The sequence below is a fragment of the Myodes glareolus genome, chromosome 6 (assembly GCF_982192425.1).
Source record: "Myodes glareolus chromosome 6, mMyoGla1.1, whole genome shotgun sequence".
Classification (NCBI taxonomy): domain Eukaryota; kingdom Metazoa; phylum Chordata; class Mammalia; order Rodentia; family Cricetidae; genus Myodes; species Myodes glareolus.
Window position 1 is genome coordinate 162,469 of NC_142031.1, and position 22,561 is coordinate 185,029.

At 42.8% G+C, this 22,561-nt stretch overlaps 1 protein-coding gene across 1 annotated transcript in view; it reads left to right on the forward strand.

Moving 5' to 3' along the window:
- Positions 1 to 22,561, forward strand: part of LOC148121583 (uncharacterized) — a 113,561-nt gene that overhangs the window by 89,793 nt on the left and 1,207 nt on the right. The gene's annotated exons all lie outside the window — the stretch shown is intronic.

Here is a 22,561-nt window from a genome sequence, read left to right on the forward strand (position 1 = left end):
GCTTGCTTACTTATATCACCCAAAATGACCATTACAAGTAGGCACCACCCACAGAGGGCTGTCCTTTCCAAACCAAGCACTGATCAAGAAAACACGCCACATATTTCTCTTCAGGGCACTCTGATGGAGACATTTTCTCAACTAAGGTTCCCTCTTCCCAACTGATCTTTGTATTGAGCTGAAGACAATGAAAGAAAGAGAGAAAGAAAAAAAGAATGAAAAGAATAGAGGGAGGAAGAAAGAAGATAGAAACTTCTAGCATATAGGGTAACAGATGCATTCAACTGTGCCATTTTTAAAAAATATGAATGCGGGGTTTCCATTTTAGGTCCCCATGCTTTCTCAGCAGGCAGCACACAGATGGCCATCTCCCTATCTTTGATCTGTACTGTTGTCAGGGTCCATCAAACCTGTATAGGGACAGTGACATGAGCATTCCCACTGCTGCCCGTAGCAATAAAATGGATGTGATGATTGAGTCCTGTGTGGACAATTTCAAAAGTCTGGTCCTTTATCCACAAACCTGCCATTTCTACATCAACTGACTTTCCTTGCCATTTTAGCTACATGTTATGATTTCTGCTATCTGTCTTACCTATTGCAGATGTTTCCTTAAAATTGTCTGGAGAAAAGATAAGGTACACTGTGGAGAGCAGGGACAAGGCATGTAACAGAATGATGACTGTTTGAATGGTTGTATTTGCATATTTTCCTGTTGATGTGCTTTTTAATTGATGCTCTCATCTGGATTCCTCCCTGTGCATGACTGGTGTGCAGCTGTATGATGAGTTCCTTCTATGTGACCTGTGTTGGCCTGTTTTTGTGATTTTGTTGAATTACCAGCTCTAAAAACATTCTGCCAATTCCTGAAAATTCTTCTAGACATATTGATTGGTCATTGAGGTGATTTGATTGAAATTGACACCCACAGGGTGTGGCACTATTAGGAGGTGCCAAAAAAAACCCAGCATATCTAAGCAGACCAGTCAAGTTGTAGCCTCACTCTTTAATGGTTCAAGCAAGAGTTCAAGACAGTAGCAAGGGGTGGTAACCTTGAATCTTACTAGTCTGTGTCTCACTCCTACTGGGTGCCCTCAGGGGACAGGTGTGGAGCTTAGGGCCCAGGGAACAGATGATCTAAAAACTCAAAACAGCAAACAATCAAACACAAACCAAGTAGGAAGAAATGCCTTTGATAGTTACCCCATTTAAGAATTAGGAAAAAATCTAGCCTGGATCCTATATTCCCAGAACTTTGGAGGCTGAGGCAAGCAGATCTCTGTGAGTTTGAGGCCAGCCTGGTCTACCAGAGCTAGTTCTGCCTGGTGCTGGTGGCACACACCTTTAATCCTAGCACTTGGAGGCAGAGACAGGTGGATCTTTGTGAGTTCAAGACCAGCCTGGTCTACAAGGTCTATTTCCAGGACAGGCTCCAAAGCTAGAGAGAAACCATGTCTTGAAAAACCACAAAAAGAGCTAGTTCCAGGACAGGTTTTAAAGCTACAGAGAAACCCTGTCTCTAAAACCAAGAAAACAAAATACCACCACCAACAACTGAAGAGTCCAGGAATAAGAAAATAAAAATGTAGATTCCAAAAATAAGAATGTAGAAATGAAGAAATATAAAGTTATAAGTCTAGGAGAATGAGAACAGACTGTCAGCAGCTTTCTCAGCAGATCAAGGATCATTCATTCACAGTGAGCTATTTTCTCAGATGCTTGGGATGCTTAGGTCAATTTACAAGTGGCTGTTTTTTTTTTACAAGGCCAGAGTGTCTCTCTCTACAAATTGAGAGTAGTGTCCTGGCCATCCCTGATAAATGACAGATATGAACTGAGATAACCTTTAGGAGACAGAGATATGTGACCTCTGGGTTAGACACTGTCTCCATTATGGAAAACTGGCACCACCAGAGGAGAGACATAAGACTCCATAAGACATAAGACTTATGACATAAGACTTTACACCCAGAGGTACGAGGAGACAGTGGACAAATACAATGGTTTAATTAATGAGCTTTGATAATGGAGGTTATAAAATATGGCAGTCAGTATCTGAATTTTACCTTGAGATAATGTGAAAAGCTTTCTGCTATCTCCTAAGTTCTCAGTCTAAGAACCAGTTAATCCTAATTTATTAACCTTCTAGTATTACAAGCAGCCCCTTTTCTGACTAATTGCTAAAGATATCTGTTTTCTCACAATTAGTGGCTTTCGTTGTAATCTCCCCTAAAACATATTTCATGATGCCTGCCTAATTACCCATTGACATTAGCACTCACTCCCCTCATTAGGGTCTCTGCTGACCAACCCAAGGGTCAGGGCAAGGTTGTAAAAATTCTTTTTGTTGGGTCCAGGAGGGTCGCGCAAAGATGAGAGCACCACCAAGTCTAATAAACCAGAAGCAAACTTTATTCCAGAAACCAGATCCTAGGAAAGCCAGAAACAAACTTAAAAATAGAAAATAAAAATAAAACATCGCAGGGCACAGAAGCTTATCAGCTAGCTGAGACCACAGCCAGAGATGGTGTTTGTTAGGCTGTGGCAAATGGCTGATTTTTGAACCTACTTTTTATAGTAAGGGCACCAGGCATTATCCCTGAACAAAAGAATTTTACAACCTTGCCCTGACCCTTGGGTTGGTCAGCGAGACCCTGAAGAGGGGAGTGAGTGCTAGTGTCCATGAGTAATTAGGCAGCCATCATGAAATATGTTTTAGGGGAGACTACAACGAAAGTCACTAATTGCGAGAAAACAGATATCTTTAGCAATTCATCAGAAAAGGGGCTGCTTGTAACACTAGAAGGTTAATAAATTAGGATTAACTGGTTCTTGGGCTGAGAACTTAGAAGAAAAGCCTTTCACATTATTTTTAGGTAAATTTTCAGATATTGACTGCCATACTTTACAACCTCCATTATCAGAGCTCATTAATTAAACTTTTTTTTATTTATCCACTGTCTCCTGGTACCTCCAGGTGTAAACTCCTCTGGTGGTGCCAGTTTCCCATAACAGAGACGGTGTCTGACCCAGAGGTCACATATCTCTGTCTCCTAAAGGTTAAACTCAGTTCACATCTACTGTTTATTAAGGATGGTCAGGACACTGCTATTAATTTGTAGAGAGACACTCTGGCCTTGTAAATAAAACAGCCAGTTGTAAAATGACCTATGCTTCCCAAGCATCTGAGAAAATAGCTCACTGTGAATGAATGATCCTTGATCTGCTGAGAAAGCTGCTGATAGTCTGTTCTCATTCTCCTAGACTTATAACTTTATATTTCTTTATTTCTACATTTTTATTTTCTTATGCCTGGACTCTTCATTTCCAGGTAAATCTTCAGATACTGACTGCCATACATTACAACCTCCATTATCAGAGCTCATTAATTAAACCTTTGCATTTATCCACTGTCTCCTGGTACCTCCGGGTGTAAACTGGGGTCTTATGCCTCTCCTCTGGTGGTGCCAGTTTCCCATAACAGAGACAGTGTCTGACCCAGAGGTCACATATCTCTGTCTCCTAAAGGTTAACTCAGTTCACATCTGCTGTTTATCAAGGATGGTCAGGACACTGCTCTCAATTTGTAGAGAGACACTCTGGCCTCGTAAATAAAACAGCCAGTTGTAAAATGACCTATGCTTCCCAAGCATCTGAGAAAATAACTCAGTGTGAATGAATGATCCTTGATCTGCTGAGAAAGCTGCTGGCCGTTTGTTCTCATTCTCCTAGACTTATAACTTTATATTTCTTTATTTCTACATTCTTATTTTTGGAATCTACATTTTTATTTTCTTATGCCTGGACTCTTCATTAGTTTACTTAGGATCACAGCTTTATGTGTCCTTCTTCTTATATCCTAAACTTCTACATTCTAATCTTTAGTTTCTATATTTCTATTTCTATATTTTTGTTCTTGTTTTCAGACCCTTCATTTTTGTTCAGAGATAATGCCTGGTGCCCTTACTATAAAAAGTGTGTTCAGAAACCAGCCTTTTGCCACAGCCTAACAAACACCATCTCTGGCTGTGGTCTCAGTTAGCTGATAAGCTTCTGTGCCCCGCGGTGTTTTATTTTTATTTTTTATTTTTAAGTTTGCTTCTAGTTTTCCTAGGATCTGGTTTCTGGAATAAAGTTTGCTTCTGGTTTATTAGACTTGATGGTGTTCTCCTCTTTGCACGACCACCCTGGACCCAACACAACAACAAAAAATTCGGAATTAGGAAAAGCAAAGCAGTGGTGACTTAATACTTGTAATCCTAGCACTTGGGATGCGGAGGCAGGAGGATATCAGTGAGTTCAAGGCCTGCCTCATTTACCAAGCAAGTTCCAGGAATGGTACATAGAGAAACCCTGCCTCAAAAAACAAAACAAAACAAGACACAAAAACAAAAGAGTTAGAAAAGTGCTCATGAAACACCACGAACCAACTAGATTGCACTTAATAGCAATCATAGGTGAAATAAAAAAGGCAAAAAAATTCTTTGATGAAATCCAACCTGCTTCCATTGTCAAAGCTGTACAGCCAGAAGAGCTAGAAGGAACATGTGCCCATCTATCAAATTAAAAAAAAAGCTAGACTCTCACATGATCATAAAAGATAAAAATCTTATGAGGAAAAACTTGACAAAATACAGCAGGAACTCGTGCTATTCTCCATGACTTTCAGAGTTCACACAGTTCACTCTGCCTTCTAAGTGACGGGATGATGATAGTAAAGGTGTTTGCTTCCTTTTCTTCTATATTTAGTTTAATTTTAAATTTGTTCAACTGTTTCTGTGTGTGTGTGTGTGTGTGTGTGTGTGTGTGTGTGAAAGAGAGAGAGAGAGAGACTGTGAGAGAGAGAGAGAGAGAGAGAGAGAGAAACAAACAGAGAGAGACAGAGAGACAGAGGGGTGTTAGTATAAAGTTATAATCCAGACACTTTCTAGGTCATATGTCAAAAGTTTTCATTATGAAAACAAAAGTCAATAAGCATCTGTGAACTTTTATTTGTTTGTTTATTGGTTTGTTTGTCTGTTCATTCATTCATCTGTTCACATATTTGCTCTATTTATTTACAGTGGAAGAGTTCAGTTAGGGTTAGGAATCAGTACAGAACAATCCATTAGAATGCTAGGTAGGAAGTTATCCTGGAGAAAGGGTAAGACTTCATGACCTTCCCCATAGAGAGGGAGCATTCTGAGGGGAACAGATCCAGAAGGCAAGAGTCAGGTAAGAAACCTTAATTTCAAGTGCTGCTTGCTTCCCACAAGTCCTTTCACCAAAGTCAGGCATTTAGATAAGAAAGGGTCTCCATTCACTCCCTCTTGAGGAATTTCAGACCTTGGCATTAACATTTGACTGGGACCTATTGGCAAGGTCAATGCTAGCTCCACTCCTCCTCCAGGGACCTGAAGCCACACCCAGGTTCACTTCTGCTGGCAGCCATTGGAATTCATTCTCAGATACCTCAGCCCATTCAGGAAACAGAAATTTCTTTTAGAAATTTCTTTTAGAAATCCCTTCCCCACCAGCTACATTTCTTTTAGAAATCCCTTCCCCACCAGCCACATATGTCAGATACATAAATACTCACCATCAGTGGCTTGAAAGCAGCTTCTAAAATTTTTTTTGATTTTTTTTTTCTCGAGACAGTGTTTCTTTGTGTAGCATTCCTAGCTGTCTGGCCATGAACACATTGAGACCTGCCTGCCTTCTTTGTGGAGTTTTGAGGTTATATTCCTGTGTTTCCAACAACCAGTTCATTTATTTTTTTTAATGCCAGGTTATTTAGTTTAATTTTAGTTAAATTTTTGGAATTGTATGCTTCCTTTGAAAACCGAACCCATTGATTTACATTAGCAAGAGACTTGCTGTTGATTTTGGCATAAATTTCCAGCCAATCTCGGATAGGTCTGTCTTTAGATTAGAAGCCAGTTTTGGACCAAGGTGCTGAATCCCTTCTGCTCACCCAGCCCCGTCACTCAGATCGCACCAGCCAATCAGAACCTTCAGCAGACCTGCCAGTCAGATGGGAGGGTCCTAACAGTAGCCAGACTTCCGATCCACTGCCGCGGCTTGGGTTCCCTTGTGGTGGCAGATAGCATATCAGCTTGGCATCTACACCATGGTGAGTGAGGGGTTGCTCTACAAGGATGGGAGGAGTGGCTGGTCTTGGTGAGCGAGGGGCTGCTTTCCCCAAAGTATGTGGAGAGGCGCTGAGACTCGCGGCCGGTGTGGTGGCCGGGTGGGAGCCAGCGGACAGACACAGAGTTTCGCGTTTTCTGCTTCAGTAGTCCTAAACTTGCAGCTTTCTGTTAGTAGCCTCTGAATCCCTTCACTGCCTGGGCTGTGTATGCACAGAGCAGAGCATTGGGAGCCGCAGATGGAGGTGTCTGTCGTGCATATATCGTCGCATGTGGAGAGAGATATCAGCACATTCGCCAAACGCGGAGACTCCTGGTCTCTCCTGGGTCTTCAGAAGTTCTGCACTTTTAATATTTAGGTTTGTGATCCGTCTGTAGTTAATTCCGTGTGGCTTGTGTATGGTTTGTCCTGTGTAGAGTAGTGCTCTGCTACTAAACTGTGATGTAGACGAGTATAGTTGATAATAGAATTAATGGTATAAGGATTTACCAGTACTTAGGAGACATTAAGTCACACAAAGCAGAATTAAAATGAGGGAGGGCTGCATACCAAATATTCAAAGATGAGTAGCATGCACCCCATGCCTGTTAGAAATTAGTATGATGAGATGCAAATGTTTGTTTAGCAGGATTAATCAGCAATTAAGGTACATTCCTATAACAAATGAGACAACCATGATTTACAAGCAGCCAGAAGACCCACTTCCCCATCAAAGGCCTCTGACCTGCTGCTCAGGGCCCATTAAGGTGTCACAACCCTGTGTGCCAGGAGAGTATAATAATTCTAGAACAGCTGTTTTTTTTCAGCTCTTGGGAAAGGAGATGTGACTCAGTGGTCCCCTGTGCTGATTGAGGTGGACTTGAATCCTGTCTGCAGCCCCACAGGGCATTGCCCTTGCTCTTCTCCTGGCTGACCTCCATAAATTCTTGGATTACATGTATGCTGCACCATGGAGCTCTAAAAGTACAAGTTTGAGTCATACAGTGGGACTGTTCATTGCAGTAACAATAAAAGGATTTGCATGTGGAACATGGCTTCTCCCTTCAGAACAAAAAGTAGGAACCGTGTACTGTGTGCATTGGAGGGGGTAAACACACTGGAGAATCGCTAAATCTTAGTCTGACGTTTAAGGCCATGGGCTGCAGGGGTCTCCATTACAAAGAAGGACCTGATGGGACACAGTGAGTGACTTATTGTGTAATTCCCATCATACATTAATTCCTTCCTTGTGAATGAAGACAGACACTGGTGGGTGTACAGTTATGGAGGAGAGCTTGAACTCCTAAGTATTTAGTTTCCAATTAGTGAACTCTCCCATGCAGATTTGTTCAATCCTGGTTGACACAGTGAAGTCAGCTCAGATGTTTGAGACATAGACCATTGACTGTAACTCCAGGTGTCAGCTTACAGCACTCAGCAGCTAACATTTTACATAGGACAAATTATTAATGGCATTCTCCCTACCAGTGAAGTGCCTACTCTGTTTCAAAGTCAGTATAATTGAGTGTTCTCTTATTCTTTATAATTTTAAGAAGTCAATTATTGGTTATCATTTTTTAGATTTCATTTTCTCCAATGGCATAAGTGCTATAATCTCTTTGTTTCTATTTTCCAATGTTTCCCAGTTTTTGCATTTCATTCCATATTTTAAGTGCTGTTTATTTGTCTATTTATTTATATCAGTTTAGAGCAATAATTCTCAACCTTGTGGGCCATGATTCCTTTTGGGCGATTAAATGAACCTATCACACCACTGGCTTAAGACCCTCAGAAAGTAGAGATATTTATATAATAATTTATAAAAGTAGCAAAAACATAGTTATGAAGTAGTTGTAAAAATAATTTTATACGTGGGGGTGTCACTACATCATGAGTAAATATATTAAAGGGTCATAGCACTAGGAAGATTGAGAACAACAGGTTTAGATTAATGTTTCCTGTAGCTCAGGCTTGCATCATACTATGTAACTGAGAATTGCTGTGAACACCTAGTCCTGCCTCTGCTACCTAGTGCTGGAAAGACAGTCCTGCAACTCCTACCAGGCTAGACCTTTACTGGTCTGTGTCATGGAGAAAGATCAGTGAGTGAGCATCTTCCAGTTTCTGTAGATTTTATTGTGAATGTAAGAGTGAAGTGGGACCTGTGTAAGAAATGAGTTCACTGACCAACTATAAAACCAGTGTAGTCACAACAAAAGATGGACAAGAAGGGGGGTAAAATCTTTCCTGCTGTGACTGTAGTTGACATTAGCTGTGAGTAGTGAGGTGATCAATTTTAGATGTTCCATAAATGTCCCATCTGGCCATTTCATATGTCCACATACCACACACAGGACCTAGTGTCTTGGAGGAGGAACAGGAAGTGCTCTGGGAGAATAGGAGATTTTATTAAAGTATAAATTTCCCAGGTTAGGGTTTTTTCTGACTATAGCGTGTAAGGACAAAACTGGAGAATATTTGCTTTCTGAGACATTCAATATCTGCTCACCCACTAGGGTAACTGCTAATGTCTTGAAGCCCAACTGGGTGGTCCTAGAGGGACTCTGGTTGGCAATTAGGAGCACCAGAGGTAGTTTACAGATTCTTTCCAGGATTCTCTTATTCTGCTGTACAGAGCTGTAAGGAGGACCACAAGCCATACCTTGGTGAATGTTGAAGCAACTGTCCTCAGACCAGGAAGAACAGGTTGGCTGAGCTGTCAGAGCTGCATGGAGAGGGATGAACCATGAGCCAAACAGGTTCTATTGTTCTTTGTGGTTACCTGGGTAGTAGGCCTTGGCCTTTGATCTTTGTTGAGGGTGGGGGAGGCTCTGCCATCCTGGCATGGGAGACTATGAGTTTGTAATATTGTTGCCTCACACTATGCAATGGGAAATTGCTTTACAAACCTAATCCTGCCTCTGCTGCCCAGTGCTGGGTAGATAGTCCTTCAATTTCTTCAGGACTGGTCCTTGACAGGTCAGTGGGAAGAAAAAATAAACCAGCTAAGGAGTGACCTCCAGTCTCTCTGACTTTCAGTGTATGATTATAGATGAAAAGGGTGAGTACATAGGTCAAGCTTGAAGCTGGTAGATTCACAGTGCAGGAACGGAGAGACAGGAAAGTGGCTGAGAACTTTCCTACTTCAACCGTAGTTGAGATTAGCAATGTGAAAGTAGGTAATCAATTTTAGGTGCTCCATAAATGTCCTGATGGTCATTTCTTGCTGTCCACAGACCAGGGGCATCAGTAACAACAGTTTAAGGGTCACTTGGAGTTAATTTTGTGAAAATTGTGAAGTCTTTATTCAATTTCTATAGACATAAAATTATAGATATCTGGATAACATTGGTCGAGATCACAGGTTTCCTGACTAAGTTTCCTTTGGTCTTTTGATCAATAGCTGACTATATTTTTCTACCTTTGTTCTTGGCTTTTTCTCTCCATTCTCTTTATTCTTTACCAAATATTATACACATTCTTGATTGATCAGCTTTGTGGTAATTTTTTCCCCCAAGACAGGATTTCTCTGTGGCTTTGGAGCCTGTTCTGGAACTCTTCTCTGTAGACCAGGCTGGCTTCAAACTCACAGAGAGCCTCCTGTCTCTGCTTCCTGAGTGTTGGAATTAAAAGTGTGTGCCATCACTACCCAGAAAGAAGTCATATTATGTCAGTCTGTGTACTATTTTTCATAATCCCATTGAGTACTCTTTGTGCCTCGAATATGAATGTAGCTTTGTAACCAGCTTTCCTGTTATAAATTGTTGGGAATTATCATTTTAATATAGTCATTTATGGTGCAAATTTAACATACACATCATCTTAATTTTGAAGCATCCTGTTTCCAAGGATCATTTATTTACTTCTTTATTTATTTAGGTTTTGTTTTTCTTGTTAATCTGTGAGAGACTTTTGGTTTATTGGATAAAAGGTATTATGAATGTTGGCAGGTGGCTCAGCACATATTAGTTTTGGAGGTGACCTAATTTCAGATACCTACCATCTAGTTGTGAGGCTCATAACTCTACCATTTCAGATTGAGGGCATCTGAATCCCTCTTTTCTCTGTTACTTGTATACATGTGAAAGAAATTCTCACTCTTGCACAAACATATGCAAAAAATGGCAATAAACTTATTTTCAAAAGTGCTTGTGACTTATAAAGCAGTAGAGTAAAACAAGTTGCTTTAGGTGTGCACTGATTCTTTAAAAATGTGTTATTTTGCATTTTGTTTTAAAATGTTTTCATTTCCTCACTCTGATTGCAGACTTACAGGCAATCATCAATCAGGGGGAGCAAAATGGTGTCTAAGTGATCCTAACAGACATACTTTTCTTTACTATAAGATAATGAAATTTTTTTAAGTAGTCAAAACTATTTTCTATGAAGTTAAGGCACAAGAAGGTTTCAAGTGAATCTCTCCATTTCTGGTAGAACAGCCTTCCACACCCAAGCCATTTTCTATTATTGGTAAAGGATAAAGAACTGAAGTGTATAGGATGAGTGCTTGTAAGTAATTTCTTAGATTTTTATTTTCGTTAGAATCTTGTTTTAATTTAAAGGAGCAAAATATGTCCTTGTCAATCCTACCCATCTACAGTGTTGATTTTATTCATTATTATCTAAGTATATTGTTTATTGTCTGGAAAATAATGGTCTCACCAATTTTCTATTCAGATGATTTCTCATGTTATGAGTTCCTTGAGTTTTTGTTGGTTTGGGAAGTTTCTGTGGAGAGACAGTTTTAGTTTTCTCTTCTTTGTCTTAGATTGTCCCGCGCTACCGTCTCGCCAGCAAGAACCACACGGAACACTAGGATCCTTCTGCAGGAATGGCTTTAATCCTCTTGGGAGCAGAGCATAAGCCAACACGGCCGTGGGGACCCAGATAAGATTGAACCCATCCCTTATAAAGGAAACAGACCCTGCCCTGGACGTGTCATTCCTGGATTGGCTGACTGCTCCCAGTCCCAGGTGAAACCTCGGGAGTAGGCAGGGACGCAGCGGTAGAGAGTTACAAAGCACGTGCGCTGAGATTAAAGGCGTGTGCCGCCACACCTTGGGGTCACAGAGGTCAATCTCTACCTTTGTTCCTAGAAGCAATGGAGAATGTGGTCCGGCCCTCCACATATCCCCCTTTTTTTACTTCTTTGCAGAAAGGCAACTCCCTAGGAAGGTAAAGATAGAGGTCGCACTTCCCAAAATGAAAACATAAAAATGGGCTTACACGGAATCTGTCCCTAGGCTCATGACACCTGGAACCTATCCGGCCTGCCCTCTGCCATTTTTCTGGGAAAGGGAATATACAGCAGAAAACCCTTAAGCAGAGCGACTTATCTCTCAGAGAGGGCCATTCTCTGTGCGATGCTCTTCAGCTCGACAACCTTCAGGGCTAGCTAAGCCAAGCACTCCACCCTGTGCAATGGACCACAGTCCTAGGGGTGCAGGAGCTGGTTGGCTTAAACCCTACTGCTTTAGATGACCACACATCAGTAGAGGCCCCCTGTTTCAGGGCAGCCAGCGCTTGTGCAATAACCACTTTGTCCCTACAATTTTAGGATTTGAGTCAGCAGACCATCCATAGGAAAAACACTAATCCATAGCATAGGACTGTTCCAAAACATTTCCACCCCCACCCATTCTTTGAAGTAGGGGAATGAGAGACACGGCCCAGGACTGAAGTCCTACGGCCAAGCTTATAAATCATCTCTAGGACAGTAGGGAGGGGGCCCAAAATCTTATTGGTTGTAAAAAATCGGGGAGACACAGCCATCCTATGGTTGACTGGTAACAACTTCAGGAAGGCTGAGAGTGTCCTCCATCGGTGCTCTGTCATCCATCCGCAAAATGGCAGGAGGAACAGCAGCCAGGTCCTCAGGCGAATCCGTGTGTTGTGGATCACTCTTCACTGTTCGGGTCAATCGCTCTGGCAGCCAGAATGGGCTTTCTTGATCCTGTGGGAAAACACAAACAGCTCCCCTGGATCTCAATAAGATGGGATCCGGGCCTTTCCATTCATTAGAAAGCACATCTTTCCACTTAAACACGCATAGAGCAAATGGTTGAGTCTCATCAATACGGCACAGCTGTGCCTCCTTAATGGATTCCTCCACTAGCAACAAGGCTGCCTCTGCTGCCAGTGTCAAGGCCCGAGGGGAAGTAATATGAGTATCCCCTTCCAAGATATAGGTTTAGGATTTATTGGCTCCCGTATTCCCTGCTGGGAGCGACCCAAGCCCCTTCCTGGCCTATGACCCATTCTGATCATTATATCTTGGGCCCGAGATGAATATGCATTAGATAGGGTCAATCCCATGCCCTGCATCACGTCTCTTCCCCATAAGTTGACCGGCAGGGGGAGGATATATGGTGTAAAATATCCTGACTGCCCTTCATCTGTTTCCCAGGTTAATCTGGTGGAGCTAATGGTGGGATTTGCACTGTAGCCCAAGCCCTGTAGGGCATGAGACGACTCAGTAACTGGCCAGGACTGTGGCCACCAGCGCGACGAGATAATACTTTTGTCTGCGCTGGTGTCCAAAATGCCTTTGAAGCATTTACCATTGACCCAAAGGGGCAGTTTGGGTCGATCTTGAAGGCTAACAACCAAGTAAGCTGAATCCTGTCCTGTTGACCCCATTAATCTATTCTCCGGCCTCTGGTGGATGTCTGCCGGAAGAAGCAGTAATTGAGCTATCCTGTCTCCTTTACTGATGGAAAAAACTCCACTAGGGCAAGAGCATAGGGCTTGTATCTCAGCAGTGTGCTGACTATCAACGAGACCTGGGTGGACGATTAATCCCTGTAGGGTAAGCGAGCCACGTCCTAAAAGCAGGCCCACGCTTCCAGGGGGTAGGGGCTCAGGCAGCTGCACAGGGACGGGCTGTACCCCCATTTGAGGCATTAATAAGAAGTCGGTGGAGGCACACAAGTCCACCCTTGTTCTGCCTCCGAGGGTCCCTCGGTCATTGCCCTGGCGAACTTGTTCCCATATTTTTGGGGGCCCTGGGACCAAGGGCCCGCCATCCCGTTTTTTGGATTATCAATCTGTGGGTTTCCTAATGGTGGGAGGATCTTACCATGGGCGCCCCTAACGGAGTAGCAGAGCTCTGCCCTATGATAACCTTTACCACAGCGTGAGCAAAGCATAGGGGGCGCTCTCTCCTTTTCCGATAACCTACAGTCCCTTTTTAAGTGTCCTGGCTTCCCACATTTAAAACAAACTCTTCTGTCTGGCCCTTTAAAATGGTGTTTTTGTGATTGCATGATGGCTGCAGCCAAACCTGCATTCGTCAGGGGTCCTCCTAGTTCTCTACAGATCCTAAGCCAGTCCTGTAGCCCTTTATTTTTCCTAGGTGCTATGGCGGCACGGCACTCCTGCGTGGCTTGCTCAAAAATGAGCTGCTCAATTAGGGGCGTGGCCGTATCAGTATCGCCAAAAATGCGTCCTGCTGCCTCAATCATTCTTGCCACGAAATCTGAAAAAGGCTCCTGAATCCCTTGTATAATCTTAGTGAGCGGAGTGCTCCCTTCTCCCTTTTTTGACAAGGCTTTCCATGCTCTTACAGCTGTATCGGCTATCTGGCGGTAGGCGCCGTAAGGGTCGTTTGTCTGGGCAGCGGCATAGTGCCTTCGCCCAGTCAGGAGGTCAAATGTCCATTGCTGTTGATCTGGAATTAAGGCCTGAGCGTTAGCTCTGGCCTGTTCCTGGGCTGCCTCGTGCCACAGCGCTTTCCATTCCAAATATTGACCCATGCTGATGAGCGATGCTTTTGCAACTGTTTCCCAGTCCGCTGGAGTCATGGCAGACAAGGCCAATCTATCCAACTGGGCTAAGGTAAAATTAGCAGTCACTCCATACTTTCTGACTGACTCTGCTAACTCTTTAATTTGGTTGTACTCCACAGGTGCATGTACTCGCCCGTTTTCCCCTTCATAAACGGGGAAGGCCAAGTGTAGCTTTCTCTTGACCTTATCAGGGATAAATGAAAAGGTCTTTGGCCCAAGGCGTTCCTCATAAGGAGGCGCCAAAGGGGCAATTGAGGGAAGGTGTAGCCTATAATGAGGCGGATGGACCGTTTGGGATAACCTCATGGCCCTGCCATTGGCTAATTCTACTTCCTCCTCTGTATCCATTTCTCCTTCCTCTTCTCCTGCAGAAAACTTTTGGCCTTGTGGGCCAATATTCTCCCCCATTTCTACTTCCTTAGAATTCCTGGAGGGTCCTTTTTCCTTAATTTTTTCTCTCATGCGCGCGTCTAACCTCCCACTGCATTCAGTTTCTGATATTCTGTCCTGAATTTCCTCTGCCCTTGCAACAACCGCTTGGCAAGATTCATCTTTTAAGCAATTTTTGATGGAAAATAAGAGAATTGCTAAGATAAGCATCAAGGCCTGTATGAAACCTTCCCAATGCGGAGACAAGTCGAGCTCAAAACCGAAAAATCCAGGAACAGACATTACCTCTCTGATATGCAGACCCTGCAGTTCTGAATCCTTCCTGAATCCAAAGTGAATCCAAGAGATCCCCGTCGGTGCGGTGGTCAAGATTCCTCGGCGTCCCGAGGGCTTCGGCACCAGATGTCCCGCGCTACCGTCTCGCCAGCAAGAACCACACGGAACACTAGGATCCTTCTGCAGGAATGGCTTTAATCCTCTTGGGAGCAGAGCATAAGCCAACACGGCCGTGGGGACCCAGATAAGATGGAACCCATCCCTTATAAAGGAAACAGACCCTGCCCTGGACGTGTCATTCCCGGATTGGCTGACTGCTCCCAGTCCCAGGTGAAACCTCGGGAGTAGGCAGGGACGCAGCGGTAGAGAGTTACAAAGCACGTGCGCTGAGATTAAAGGCGTGTGCCGCCACACCTTGGGGTCACAGAGGTCAATCTCTACCTTTGTTCCTAGAAGCAATGGAGAATGTGGTCCGGCCCTCCACATTAGATGTTTGCCTCTTTCCATTTCCTGGCATATCTATCTTTGTTTGTGTTTTTGCTGCCTAAGTGATTGATATGATTAATACATTGCCTTTGGATCTTTAAAACCTTCTTGTATATTATTGTCTCTTTCTAGATAGCCTCAGCTATCAGCATGACATAGCTTAGACTGATCTGAGAAAATACCAATTGAGAGAATGCCTAGATCAAAATTCTTGATTAAGGTATATGAGAGAGATTTGTTGATTTTGATTGATATAGGAAGGCTCTTCCGCTGAGTTGGCAATATCTCTGAGCAAGCAGCCCTGGGATAGATAGGAGAGCTAGTTGAGCACAAGGCAGTGACAAAGCAAGAGGGAAAGCCAGAAAACAATGGTTCCACATGTTTTGCCTTTAGTTATTAGCTTGAGTGTTGGGAGCCACCTGGAGGCACAGGTGGTCCTGCAGTTTGGAGGTAGCCACGTGGGGCTGAGCAACCCTGCCTGCACCCTTGCCTGCACATGCTCAGACCAGCAGAGTGGCATTGACCAATCGGGACAGCGTTCAGGCTGCTCCGCCGTTTAAAAGCAGCTGCCTCGGGGCCCAAGGCTCTCTCTCTAAGCTTTCTCTCGTCCCTGTTCTATCGTCCCTTCCCCCAATTTTCCTCAAGGGAATGCTCCAAATAAAGATGTGACCAGAGAAGGAATTCTCGTTTTTGGTGGCGTTTATTCCTGCGGGACAGGATGGCCCCCCGCAACTGGTGCTCGAAACCCCGGACGCTGAGGGACCCTGACAACTACGCCGGGGGACCCTGAGAAAGCCCGGGAGAAAAAGCCAAGATCAGACACCAGCACAGAGAGCCTTGAATTTCAGAACTCTGAGAACATGGAGCGGTGAGTGACGTCGGTTGAAATCCCCAGAAAGGGGAGGAAAAGAAATGTAAAAAGGAATTTCAAAGGATAGGCCTAAATAGAAAAGAAAATACAAAAAAAATCAAAGTTAAGGTATCTGAAAGAAGGTACAGAAAGCAACGGGGAAGAAAAATCCCTTAAGTTCAGTGCAGGAGGGATGTAAACAGCAGCAAAAAAGGCGAGGTAACTAAGGCGGGACTTTGAGGACGATGGGGTACGGGAGACCGCGGCTTCCGCTCCCTCTCCGTCCACCTGCGTACTCGCTGATAAGAGACTTGGAGGCAACAGTCTCGTAGGGAGGCGAACTTGATCACTGCCTTTCCTATTCTTAAAGAGCCACAGAGCTTTTGGAGGTGATTTTCGCCTAATTTTGATAAGAGAGCTCAGTCTCTGGCTCTCACGTACAAAAAACTTTAATTTTTGACTGAGAAAGACAAGCTGCTTGATCGTGCTGAGAGTGCTGGCGGCAGCCGGCCCGCCTTTGAGCGGTAATGCCTGATTAGAAACACGGAAGTGGGCCAGGCACGGTGGTGCACACCTTTAATCCCAGCTACTCAGGAGAGAGACGCAAAATTGCACTCTCCAGTGCTAGCTCGTTCGGGAGGCATGGCCATGCTAACCAGTTGCTGGCGGGAAATTTGCTGGAGTCCTCAGAGGCCTGCGAATAGCCAGGTCGCGGGCAGGCTAAAGTCCGTGTGACATCAGAGGCTATATGTCCCGGCCTTCTGGCGGGGCTATGGTTTTTGGAGGACTTTTTCAGCACCTGAGCGGACTCGCCTGACTGAGGCGGAAGCTGCGTGGTGAGCAGCGGCGCCATAGAAAGCAGAGAGGAGCTGAATCGGCTCTGCGGAAAAACTGTGTTTCCATAGCATCATGGGCGGGCGGAGATGAGTTCCCAGAGAACGGGGCTCTGCGCGCGGGCGGACCGGGCAGGAGAAGCCCCCCCACGGGTGGGCGGATGCCCCCCTCGCCGGAGCTTGGCGGTGCGAATTCAATGCCTGAGGTGAGGCTGAGGTACAGTTCGCAGTTACGGGATAACCGGCGAGCCCGCCCACGGCCCGGGGCGGAGCCATGCCTTCGGGCCATGCGGAGCGCGCCATAATGGGCTTCAGAGGCGGAGCTGTGGCAGCCGCCGCCTCCGCTGCTGCCGCCCTCAGTCAAGGTCGCCAAGAATTCAGTCAGATAAAAACATTTGTCACCAAGAATTCAGTCAGATAAAAACATTTATCCCCCAAACATCGCCCCTTCGTCAGCAGGAAGTAGCCAGATTGATGAGCAACGCCCATTCTCCCTTAAAAAACTGGTCGTGATTATCATAATAAAGGCATGTTTACCTGGTTAACGTATCCTAGGTAACAAAGAAAGGCGGACCTTTTGCCTGAGGCACCTGGTGAGATAAACAATGTTACCTAGAGGTTTTTCCATCTAAATAGGGGAGCTGGAGAGATGGCTCAGCGGTTAAGGGCATTGCCTGCTCTTCCAAAGGTTATGAGTTCAATTCCCAGTGACAACTGCTTTGGTTTTTAGACATAAGAGGGGGACTACACTACCAGTGACAGCTTCCCCCAGAGAAAGGATTTCTCTTGCATTCTTTACACTTAATTTTTAATTCAAAATTTTGCTGGTACAGGCAAACAAGATTTGCTTTTTGAAGCAGAGACCTGCAGATCTCTAAGTTCAAAACCAGCCTACTTCCAGTACTGATTGTGCTGAATTTTTACACTGAGAGTTTTTAGTACTCTTAAATGTTAATTTGGGAGGAGAGTTTTGTTTATGTTTTTCTAGGAATGCTGACATACATCTGGATGCCAGCGAGACCGACCAGAGAGATAAAGAAGACGACCCAGTGGATGCTGAGTGTCCTGCTGTGGAAGATTCGTGCGGAGGCAGCAGAGATGACCTTCTGGGCGGTGCCAAGAGCAGCTGTTTCACACCATCGACTTGAGCAACACCCTGTGCAACCTCTTATCTCTTAACAATTTTCTGACTGACTCTATTCTGCCTTTCTCCCTCCTTGGAGATGGGTGGGAGCAGAGATATCCTTGGCATGCTGCGACTAGGTGGGGACCAGATTGGAAAATAGTTTTGCCTTATTGCTCTTAAAGACAATAATTAGGGGGAGATGTTGGGAGCCACCTGGAGGCACAGGTGGTCCTGCAGTTTGGAGGTAGCCACGTGGGGCTGAGCAACCCTGCCTGCACCCTTGCCTGCACATGCTCAGACCAGCAGAGTGGCATTGACCAATCGGGACAGCGTTCAGGCTGCTCCGCCGTTTAAAAGCAGCTGCCTCGGGGCCCAAGGCTCTCTCTCTAAGCTTTCTCTCGTCCCTGTTCTATCGTCCCTTCCCCCAATTTTCCTCAAGGGAATGCTCCAAATAAAGATGTGACCAGAGAAGGAATTCTCGTTTTTGGTGGCGTTTATTCCTGCGGGACAGGATGGCCCCCCGCACTTGAGTATCTATCTTACATTGTCATAAGGAGGAATTGTGAAATAGGGTTAACAACCAAATAAAAATGTTCCTTACCTGAGTTGCTTTTGATCGCATATTTTAATAACAGCTACAGAGAACAAAGTTGGAACAAAAATGGGACTCAAAGAGGATTTTGTTGCTGCAAAGGACCTGGGAATGTTGACTCTTAGAAGAATGCTTAAGAAATTAGAAAACTGGACAGAGAGCTTAATCATCTGTTCTTGTAAGACCCAGAAGATGGGAATGTTGCCAGTAATGGCAGACAGTGGAGGTCAAGGTCATAGGATTTTACTGGGCAGTAGGCTCTTCAGGGAATCATGGAGCTGGCCCAGCCTAAATCCCTTGAGAGACCAGGTTAAAGTCCATGGTTCCTGGGTCACTATATACCTCCCAGTTCCTGACAGACTGTTGCATTCCCTCAGGCAGTGAAGCATTCAGGCTGATTTGTGCTTCTTTGTATGATCCCTTAGTAGTCAAGGAATCATGAATGCTTAACAGGACAATTGAACTTAGATATTAATCTTATGTGTGCTGTATAGCTTGCAAACTTCATTATATCCTTTTATAGACATAGGGTGCTTGGTCATTTCCCCACTGCCCTGACTCATAATAATTATACAGAACTTTTATTAATTATAAGACTGCATACCCAATAGCTTAGGCTTCTTATTAAGTAACTTTTCCATCATAAATTAACCCATTTCATAAATTTGTGTATTGCCACATGGCTGTGACTTACTGGTAAGGTTCCATCCAGCCTCTGTCTCTTTCAGTGGCTACATGGCATCTCCCTGATTCTGCCTTCTTTTCTCCTCTATCTCCATTTGGCATCCCCACCTTGTTCTACTCTGTGCTACCATAGGCCCAAATCAGTTTCCTTTTAACGAATGGGAATAAAACATATTCACAGCATACAGATGGTAACTCTAACATATTAATTTAATCAATTTCTATTAATCTATGTATTGCCATGTAGCTGTGACTTACCAGGTAAATTTCTCAGCGTCTGTCTCTGGTGGGGCTACATGACTTCTCTCTGACTCTGCTTTCTTCCTTCTAGCATTCAGTTTAGTTTTCCCCAGCTACCAAGTTCTGTCCTATAGCTCTGTTATAGGCCCAAAGCAGTTTCTTTATTATCTAATGATAATCACAGCATACAAAAAGGAATCTACAATTTGAGTTTCTATAGCCTCAACCCGTTTCCTGTTCTTTGTGCCCGCTGTGTTGTGGTTGAAACTAATCAGTCAGCTTTTTTCTTTTGCTGCCATAACTTTCCACCATCAGAAATTCTATCACTAAATTACACAGGACTCAGGAGAATTAACTGCTATTTAGTGCTAAGGTGATTTGGTAGCCTACTGTTTTCATTTTTGTTTGTTATATTTTGAAGACAAGGTTTGCCTGTGTAGCCCTAGCTGTCCTGACAGTAGCTCTATATATCAGGCGGGATTCAAACTCAGAGAACTTCTGACTCTGACTCCCAAGTGCTGGGGTTAAAGGTGGTCTTTTTTATTTTTATGTTGTTGTATGGTGGTTTTGTTCCTATCAAGCATATGCTGTTGTACTGAGCTTCACCCATATCTTGAATTTTAAAATTTGACAGAGGGTATCATTGTTTCCCAGGATGGCATGTACTCATGACATTAATACTGCCTGTGCCTTTGGTGTTATTGGATTGTAGGTGCATAACCTTCTTCCTGCCTGTTTTGTTTGTTTTGAATTTTTATTTTAAAAAGAGTATTATCCTTGAATGCATGGATATGCACCATGTGAGTACCTGGTCCTTACATTGATCAAAAGATGGTATTAGAAACCTTGAACTTGGAATAATAGATAGTTATGATTTCCCCATGTAAGTCCTTGAGCCCACCTGTATGCAAGACTAGGAGGACTCTTTGTTGTTGAGCCATATTTCTTGCTCTGTGTTGATTATTTGTAATCAGCATATTAATTTCTATTGTTTTCATCTGTCCATTTGTAATTTTTTAAACACACAGTGCCTTTTAGTAAAATCTCATTTTGTTGCAGTTTGAATTGGGCATCTTAGGTTTCTTGTAGATGAATAAAGAGTTGAAGTGAATGTGTAACTCTTTGTAGAAACTTTAGCAAAAGCCTATGAGTTATTTCTAGCTTTTATGTTTGTTTGATTGATTTTTTTTCCATGTGAAACAGGTATTTAACATGTATTTCTGGCTGCCCTAGAAGTGATTGTATGGACTAGGCTGGAATTCAACTCAGAGGCAGATAGATATACATGCGTCTGTCTTCTGAGTACAAAGATTAGAGGAATGATTCAATGCATCCAACTTTTTCATTTTATTTTCTTTTTATAGTTAGGAATTAATCATTCATACAATTTCTCTTATCTGTACTCTGTACTGTTGATCTGTTTATGTATCTTTTATTGTTGGTTCGGAGGTATTTCTCTTGCAAGGTGATATCCCAATCACAGGGTTCAGAAATGACAGAAGTGAACCTCCTATTCAGTTTGCTTCTGAAGTGACTTGGTGATTAAATTATGATGTCTTTGTCATGGAATACGTTTGGGGAGTGCCAGAATTCTATGACTATACTGTCAAAGAAGTATACATTTACAGTGTTGTCAAAATCATACTTTCTGTTGTACACCTGTATGGGATATTTTAGAATTCAGTGACCTATGATGACGTGCATGTTGACTTCACTTGGAAAGAATGGACTTTGCTGAATCCTTCCCAGAAGAATCTCTACAAAGATGTGATGGTAGAGACCTACAGAAACCTCACTACTATAGGTAGGCCTGTATTATCTTTCCTGTTTTATATAAGGGGACAACTATTCATTGGTTATTGATGCTCTTTTGTAATATGATTGAGAAAGAAGAATGGGGTAAATAAATCAGGCATGGTTGTAAGGTTTGCTTCAAATGGTAACTAAATTTTTTACAATTTTTAATATAAAACATACAATTTCTGGCATTATATTTTAGGTTACAGTTGGGAAGACCATAATATTGAAGAACATTGTCAAAATTCTAGAAGACATGACAGGTAATTTTCATGTATAAGCTGATACAAATGTACCTCTGAAGAATTTGTAATTAATCCTATATGTTTTAAACAAAAGCAACAGTGTAAATAATAAAGTGCATTGATGTATATTAAATTCTCACAAAATCATATACCTTAATTTCAGATAGGTGAACTACATTTGCAAGTCATTCTTTTAAGAAAGAAAACAATATCTTAATCTATATTATCAGTTGAATCATAATACAATGAGAGCTATACTGTAAAGTTGTCAATCCATTTATCTCATATTATTCACATTATAAAAGATATACATGTTGATCTCTAAAACTATCTATTATACTAATAGTCCATAGAAAAGGTAGTTTAACCCCTATACTTGTGGCTCTATTAAGCTTAGTGAGGGGGCAATTAGGGTTATGAATCAAGGGGCAGCTGTTTTGGAGTGGCCTTAATCCATATACCACAAGTCTATGAGGACAGAGAGTCAAACTGGGTGAACCCAATGTGGAAACCTTATATTTGTTATTTTCTTTACTGGGTACATCATATATTACTCTGGATACAAGACACATGAGCAAAAGATGTAAAAAGATATAACATACCTCTCTCTCAGAACAAATAGAGAATATGTAGCAGTTCCCATGTTGAGTATACTTGTTGAATTTGATATACACATATACAATTAATTGGTTTTCTAGTCTCATTGTTAATATATCAACAAACTCACATTTCAAAAAACCACAATGAGTACTAGGACTGTGTAAATACTTCTGTTTGTCCTAGTTCATTTAGCAATTGTAGCATCACTCACAGATAGGAAACGTTATGAATACAATAAGAGTGGTAAAGCTCTGTTATTTTTCTGTTCTCTTCAAATACATGAAAGTTCTCATACTAAAACAAGATTCTGTAAATGTGAACCATGTATTAACGGCTGTTATCAGTTATCTTCAAAGATGCAAAGCAAACCTTAATGAAAGGGAAAAACAAGATTGTAAACATGGTGATAAAACCTTAACATATAATTCCTCTTTAAAATAGGACTAAATTGTAAAATTAATTTATTCAGATAAAAATATTCAACAATGTATTAAATGTAGTAATGCTTTCACATGTACCATTATCATTGTAGGCATGAAAAAAGTCA